The following is an 8,969-nucleotide window of genomic DNA, read 5'->3' as shown; positions in this document are numbered from 1 at the left end:
TCCTTGTGATGTTTGGAGGAGCAGACATAATACAGAGGATGAAATCCCTGTACTTTCCATATGACCCATCATACTAGATTTTTATATTTCTCTCTTCTAATGCCAGGAAATCTTAGGCAACACATACTACTAATGAAAGCCTGAGATACCGTTTTTATCAATCCCTGGGCTCAGACAAGTTATAAATCATGAGGGGTGAATTAAATATTACACTGAGAGGCTCTTTGAATTTACCATAGGCAAAGTGCTCCATAAATGCACGATATTATTATTGCTTCTGGTTAGAAACACAGGACACCTGAGACCTCATCGTTAAAAAAAAAAAGAAAGTTAGTGGTTGTAATAAAACTAATATGTTCTTAGTGATTACCCTAGCAGACTATTTTGCCTTTAATATAGAGTAACTGAAGAGTCAATGACCATTGGAGCTACTTCAGCTCAGACATCATCAAGAAGACATATGTTTTATTCTTAATTGGATGATATGGATTTTATTTTTCTTTTTGGTGTTACTGGAAAGGGGTACGAGCAAATTTTCCAGAATGGTGCAATAAAACTAAAAGTTGATTGATTAATTTAATATCTATTGCTAGGAAGCATCTTGTACAGCAGCATAGAGGAAATGCATAATGCCTTATAGATAGATGCTGCATAACTCACATTTGTTTGAGAGACTCATGAACTACATACTTGCTTCTTAGAGAATAGTTCACTCTTGGAAGCATAAGTAATTGATAATGGCTTATTTTCCTCATGAATTTCATCTCGTGAGTTTTAATTTTAGCATATCAAACTGTTAAACATATTTGTAAATCAACTTATAAAGCTACTTTTCATATTTTGCCATGATTGCATTGGTAGTCATACTTGACAAATGCCAATGGATGGAATTAAAGAGGGTTTTGACTTCAACAAGAGGCCTGCTGAACAGACAAGTATATTCTGTATGGTAGAAAATTTCAATAAGGCATCACAGAACTCATGGCATTAGGAGCGAGATATTCATGCATAATGTTTGTGTGTGTAACAGGGATAATGCTCATTTCTCTAAGATGCCTATAAAAAGTTAAGACCTAATTCATGTGCTATTATTTAAAACTGACTGAGTTTACAGAGGGCAATAAAGTCTGATTTAAAAGGACATTGGGACCTAGAATATAGCTCAAAGGTCTTGAGTACCTGTTGTTCTAGATGACATGCATATAGCAGTCCCCAATTAATTCCCCCAGTTTCTCTAGACCTAGAAATAAAACTGTCAGCTACCCATACAGCCAAAAACAAGGATTGCCATTAGATCCATGAGTATTGATGCGTAGGTCATCCATCCCTTTCCCAAAAATGAATAAAAAGAAGGCTCCATGAACAAAGCAGAGGTAGAATAGATCCTCTTGTTATCCACATTGGTCATTTTAATGTAATTTGTTTCCAATGAAATTCACCTTATCACTTTGCATACATAAAACTTGCAAGTATTTCTTTTGAATGTCTATTTTCTGATTAGTATTAGAGTCCATGACAAGAGGGAGTTAAATTTGTTAGGGTTTTTTTTTTTTTCAATATATGCTTCTGGTTTACAGTGTCGAATAGATTCCTTAAATGTCTATGGATTAAATAAGCAGAAAGGGTTCCCTTTGTTAGGCAGTGCCTCAGTAGGGATTCTAGTGGTTCAATGTGTAGTCTTATGTTTACCCTGCAGCTGTATATTGTGAGTGACAGCTACCCTGCTAGTATAAGTCCAATTAGGAGCTTTACTAGTTTTGAAAGGTAGAAAGGAAGAAATGGATTCAATTGGGAACAATTGGAGCTAGGGCTCATGTAGCATCAAGACCTTCTCATCACCTTCTGCTTCCTTTTCTATATTAACTTAAGATGTCCTACTTCAGAGACTTTTCTTCTGCTCTTGTTTCACATTTATCATCGTCTCCGTCTCCAGATGGACAATAACTTTTTTTTTTCAGGTAAACTGACTAAAGCTATTTTCTTCCACCTTACAAATGAGAAAACAAAATCAGGGATTTTTCAATTACATTCACATCACAAAATTAGAGACCTGTGGTGCAAGAAATCAAACCTTTCAAAATGTTTTTGTGGCTGTGGAAAAACCTGAACTTTAATATTAATCTTATCATTGTTTAAATATTAAACATTTACAAAAATATATCACTTCACATGATATATTACTAATATATGTATAAAACACATCATTTCATTATATGCAGTGCATATGAAGTGAAATTATAGATTTAAAATTTCTGGTACTAGTATATTACCAAAAAATATTGTCAAAGCCAAGTATATGATCTGTCTAGTATATGTAGAAAAAATATTTGTGTAAAATCTTTCTGCTATTCCAAATGAAGACATAAATTCTTATGAACATTATTCTATACTTCTATTCCTATCAAAATGGTTGCTAAGTACCTACAATATGGTAGATGGTAGACTTCAACAGACACATGCTTAATAAACTAAATACTTGACCTTGTCGAATTCACACTCTATAAGAGAAAGAGTAGAAACTAGAAAATTAATCAAGGTCTGGGATGCAGTTTTAAGTGGTAGAACAAACACAACATTGCAAGGCACTGTATTTGATACTTGGCCCCATATGAATCCTCACCCCAAAGTCCTTTTTTATAAAACTGATGGCCTTTGTATACAGTAATGAATTTTTACCCTTTATCTCAATATAAAAAAAGATATATGAAGGTTACAAATGTAAAAAAAAATTATCACAGCAGTAAAGAATTAGGAAAAAGTACAGTTTGGAATCAGTCATTAGAATAATCTTGCCTAAGAATCTACCATTTGAAATTTTATAAATTGGAATAAGGAAGACCCTTAGATTATTAATCTAAAGAGTATTGCTTAACATAAAATATAGTGCAGACCAGAGAGATAGCATAGCGGTAAGGCGTTTTGCCTTGCATGCAGCCAACCTGGGATGGACCCTGGTTCGTTTCCCAGCATCTTATATGGTCCTCAAGCTTGTCAGGAGCGAATTCTGAGTGGAGAGCCAGGAGTAACCCCTGAATGCTGCCGGGTATGGCCCCAAAACAAACCAAAGAAAGGATATTGTGTAAATTCTTTAAGATACATATTATTTTTGTTTTCTCTAATATCTGTGAGAAAAGTAGAACATGGAAAATGGGCAGGGCTTAGAGCATATAGTATCCTTGCAGATTGTGGACAAATGTACATACAAGTTACTCGATGCATGGAAAATGCCATCAGGAGACACTGAAGTAGGAAGATGATTGAATATATTTCTTTGTTATTAGCACGTATTTCTGGGCTATTGCAGGGTACAAGTGGGAACATAGGATAATTTTGGCACAATTGTAATGGAAAGATTACATTGGTTCAATCTAAGTTTCCTGAAAGCAGTGAGAAAGATCAATGTGAACAATATTTTGAAGATACTTGCTGAAAGATATTATGATGAAGAGGAGCAGGATGAAAGAATCATTTAAGTTTGCTAGGGAAAAAAGAAGACATTAAAAAGTGTCCCTCATGGGCCCGGAGAGATAGCACAGTGGCGTTTGCCTTGCAAGCAGCCGATCCAGGACCAAAGGTGGTTGGTTCGAATCCCGGTGTCCCATATGGTCCCCTGTGCCTGCCAGGAGCTATTTCTGAGCAGACAGCCAGGGTTAACCCCTGAGCACCGCCGGGTGTGGCCCAAAAACCAAAAAAAAAAAAAAAAAAAGGTGTCCCTCACAATACCCCCACATTATGAATCATTACACATGTCATTTAAAATATATTCCCTGTCTTGAAATGCTGGATTCTTTTTATTTTGTTTGCTTTTAATCCTAATGTCTATTTATATAAATTGTGATTTTGGTTTCATACTCCTATTTCTTTCTTTGTCTCAATTCTTTTTTTTTTTTTGTTTTGTTTTTTCGTTTTTTGTTTTTTTGGACACACCCGTTTGATGCTCAGGAGTTACTCCTGGCTACGCGCTCAAAATGGCCCCTGGCTTGAGGGGAACCATATGGGACGCCGGGGATTGAACCGTGGTCCGTTCCTTGGCTAGCGCTTGCAAGGCAGACACCTTACCTCTAGCACCAACTCTCCAGCCCCATTTTGTCTCAATTCTTAAAACCAATGGTAGACCCAACTTTTCAAAAGTTAGTCATTTCAATTTTCCAGAAAAGGACTGCTTTATAAACCTATAAACTGGTGTTTGGATGTCATAATCAGCAAATAACTGCTGTCCCCTCAAAGATTCTTCTGATCATGTTGGTCTAAATTTCTGGGACCAGCTAACAGTATTTTTATTATTGACACTACCTTTCTCACCCTTCCTGAATTAAATTTTTTGTAAGTTTTTATGTACAAAGGAAGAGCTATGCTATTTCATAGACACTTCACAGGAAAACTAAAAAAAACAAAAATTATTTAAAAAATCATCTTAAGCAGATATTGTGAAAATAATTGAAGATTTATTAAGTCTAGTTGTAAAATTAGATTAAATGTCTCAAGGTTGTTGTTAATGATGTTTTAATATGAACTTTCCTATGGAAACATTTCATCTTTGTCATGATATATGAGAACATGAACATTGGAATTACATTTGTTTTAACTGTGTCACAATTTAATTCTTCCTAAAGTATAGAAGATACTAATTATTAAGATAAAAAGCCATTTCAAACCCAATGGCATTGTGGGCCACAGAGATAGTACATATAGAAGGCACTTGCTTGTGCATGGCTGATCCTAGTTCCATCCCTGGCAACCCATATAGTCACCTGAGCTCTAGTGGGAGAGATCGCTGAGTCCAGGAAAATGAACTTAATACCTCCATGTCAGGCCTAAAATCAAATAGAAAATAATAAAATTTGGTTCTTGAGCACAGAATCAGGAGTAAGTCCTTATAACAGCTGAGTGGAATCCAACTCCTTCCCAAATACTTGATATCATTCAGTTTTACCTAGGTGCAATGCACTTCTCATTCCTTAAAATCAAAGCTTTATTTTGATGTTTCTTAACTTTAAGTGAATAATAATTAATTGTACAAATATTGACTTTTGAGAAATGTTTCTTAATGTATCAACTTAAGAATCTTGTCAATTCACATAATCCTCAAAGTCAGGAGAGGGGTTTAAGTAAGCAAAGGGTGCACTTTATATTGGATCTCCTGTATTATTCTTACTTATTATTATTATTAATATGGTGTTTTATTTGTTACATTGAGCCTTTATTCCACATAAAAATATAAATTGTAGTAACACCTTCACCAGCTAAAATCTCAATTTCTTAATTTCTAAAATCAATAATAAACAATACATAGCCATCTCAGATTTTTATTAGGCTGTGTTTTTCATGGATATTAGCTATTCTTAAATGAATAAATTAAAAGATTAGAAACTAAAAGTAAATCAGTGAACAAAGAGTCTTAAACCCTCTTAAATAAATTCCACATTTAAGATGTAAATAATAGGGGCCGACATGGTGGCGCTAGAGGTAAGGTGCCTGCCTTGCCTGTGCTAGCCTAGGATGGACCGCGGTTCGATCACCCGGTGTCCTATGTGGTCCCCTAAGCCAGGAGTGATTTCTGAGCGCATAGCCAGGAGTAACCGCTGAGTGTTACCGGGTGTGGCCCAAAAACAAAACAAAACAAAAGATGTAAATAATAACTTATAAATTCTTAAATACAAAGACATATATTCACAGCTGGGTGCAGAGTGTGTAAGAAATATAGTTTCCTTTAACTTTTAATCTTTATCTAATGCAAGATGATTTAGTTTGAAAAGTTTAGCTGAAACTAGAAAATTATAATTGACTAATAATGGAGGAAGAAATATAGAGCTCTTTAAAATATTGCTCAAAGTTGAGCCTGAGATGTCAGAAGATGTCAGAGATGGTGCTTATCTTGCATGCCACAGACCTTGTTTTGAATCATAGCCGCCATATCCACATATGATTTCCTGAGAACTGCCAATAGTGATCCCCAGCGAACAAGAGCAAACTCTGAGAATCATAAGATGTGTTCCCCAAACAAAAATCAGGAAGCAAATTATAATTTAAATTATTTAAGTTTTCAAATTACTCAAGTAACATTTATCTTGAGATATTAAATGATGATTTAATTCAAATTTAATAAATGCCTAAGTATGCTCAGCATAATGTACTTTGAACAATTGAAGATTGTTTTATTCTTCATTCCAAAAGGAAGATTGGACTTTTATCTTCAAAGGTGATAAATATTGTGCAACAGAAGGAAAATTAAACAAAGTTATGAATATATATTCAAATCCCAAATTAACAACTTGAAAATAGAGTTTAAACCTCTAACATTACTGATTTAATAATCCAATACACTCAGTTTTAATATAAGAAAATTGAATAATGTAGCAGTAGGTTGATAATGAAAAATAAAAGAAATTATTATTTCAACATCCTCTAAATATGTTTGTTGAAATTTAATAACTTCTTTTTTTCTAAGATATAAGAATATAATTTTCCTAAAATGATAACATTAAGAAATATGGGGCCGGGTAGGTGGCGCTGGAGGTAAGGTGTCTGCCTTGCAAGCGCTAGCCAAGGAAGGACCACGGTTCGATCCCCCGGCATCCCATATGGTCCCCCCAAGCCAGGGGCGATTTCTGAGCACATAGCCAGGAGTAACCCCTGAGCATCAAACGGGTGTGGCCCAAAAACCAAAAAAAAAAAAAAAAAAAAAAAAAAAGAAATAAATTAAGTAGCATTCCTATTTTTGTGCCTTTGGGGTGGAATTACGACCATACACCCAGTAAGACTTACTCCTGGCTGTGCTCAGGAATTACTGCTGGAAGGACTTAGTGGACATTATACATGATGAGGATCAGACCTGCTCTATCTACCTACAAGACAAGTGCATCAACCCCTGCCACATTGGTTCAATATTCTTGATTTAAATAAAAAAAATCTAATAACTCTCTATGAGGGAGCAGAAGAACTGAGCCTCCCAAGTAGTAATATAAATTGTGGCCTCTTCTGTGTACTATTGTTTTCCATTACTTAAATTGGTATTGGTTATTTGTCTACAAAAATGGAGTGGAGAATATGAAACTAATTTGTATTTAAAAATCATAGGCTATGAAACTTGTTTACAAATCTGAAATCTAAACTACCCCCTAAAATGCACATTTTTGCATATTAATTTGCTACAAAACAAACTTAAACTTGTCAAATAACATTGTGAGAAGTTTTCAGAGGCTAATGTAACATTTTATAATTTATGTAATGTATCATTTGAAATTCATAATTATAGCCCCAGCACCACACATACACCCCCCCAACTTCTGTCATGTAAATACCTCAGTTACACAACTTTTCATCTAACTATGGAAGAGAGGCCGAGCCATTGAGATTCACAGGTATGCTGGTTCTGATGTTGAAATCTCTGGGGCTTTCTCGGAGTGAATTGTCCAAGTTCTATAGTTTCTGTTGCTCCTGGAGCAAGCATCCACATGCATGGACTGTTATGACACAAATCCACAATACTGACAGTCCCATAGGAGCATAGTAAACTAGACAGAAAGTAGCATAGAAGTCTTCTAAGACACAGGGCTCAGCTAGCAGCAAACAGCTCAGTAAACAATCAGACAATGACTTTAATAATGCCATTGTGAGATAATAATTTTCACAAATTTTTTCACAGCATTATATTTTGATAATTCCATTTAGCATTTTGTTGTAACAACCAAAGTACAATAAAATTTTTGTGCCTACTAAGGAAGCAGACTTAGGGGTTGGGCATGAAACTGGCAACTGTGGTAGAGGGAAGGTCACATCTGTGGTATGATTGATGCTGGGACACTGAATTCCCACTACAACTGTATTATGACCAACTTTGTAAGCTAGTGTGTTTAAATAAAGTTAGGAAAACAATTAAAAATGAGAATTATCAGACACAGACATCTCACATAATTTAAATATATTATAGAATCCTATCACAGTATATAGAATGATAACACAATATTTAACAGAGCATATTTGTTAAAATCTGTAAAAATGTTTATAGTGTAATTAGTCAAGAAAGCTAACAGAAAATTATGCAGAAGCTAGAAGAAAGTATAAGTGTTATCACTGCTTGTCTAGTACCTGACCAGAGTTCCAGTCCCTGCATGCTTAGTTTTATATTCTTTAAAATTATTAAAAATTCTTGTAAATTTCTTTAAAGAAAAAAAGGAAAAAAAAGAAAGAAACAAGGAAAGAAAGAAAGAAAGAGAAAGAAGATAGAAAGAAAGAAGAAAGAAAGAAAGAAAAAGAAAGAAGAAAGAAAGAAAGAAAAAGAAAGAAAGAAGAAAGAAGAAAGGAAGAAAAAGAAAGAAAAACAAAGAATATTCTTAAAATACTAGCAAGTCAGTAGTAAAATCAAGTTCATGCTGAGCTACATGAGTGATTTTAATGGTACTTTCCACTTTTAAGTTCTGTTGTCTTTAGGCTGAAAATAATATTATAATAATGATAATGACAGCAACACTAATAGTGGAAATAAATGATTTTCCTTAGATGTATTGATATGTTTTTCCTTGAATTAGTTATGAATTAACCATAAGGTCTTTTTTGTTTGTTTGTTTGTTTGTGGAGTCACACCCAGCTGTGCTCAGGAATTACTCCTGGTTTTGTCTCAAGAAACACTACTTGTGGGCATGGTGGAACATATGGGATACTGAGGATCGAACTCAGGTCCACTAAATGCAAGGCAAGCATCCTATCTGTTGTACTATTATTGCTGTTTCCCAACAAGGCCATTTTCTTCATTGAGCTTTTTAACTCTTGTAAATTGACATGTTTATTATAAATGCCAATTATGCTATGTCATATGTATTATGGTGGTAGTCTTTTTATACTTTATAGATAGTTTTTAGTTTTTTTAAGATACACTCAATCATAGTTACAACATTTTATTTGCTAATAGAAATAAATTTTTATAATGTAATGTTATACTTCCTTATGTGGTCGAGTTAGCCAGAATGGAA

This window comes from Suncus etruscus, chromosome 9 (genome assembly GCF_024139225.1).
Source record: "Suncus etruscus isolate mSunEtr1 chromosome 9, mSunEtr1.pri.cur, whole genome shotgun sequence".
Classification (NCBI taxonomy): Eukaryota; Metazoa; Chordata; class Mammalia; order Eulipotyphla; family Soricidae; genus Suncus; species Suncus etruscus.
This window is presented reverse-complemented; position numbering follows the sequence as displayed.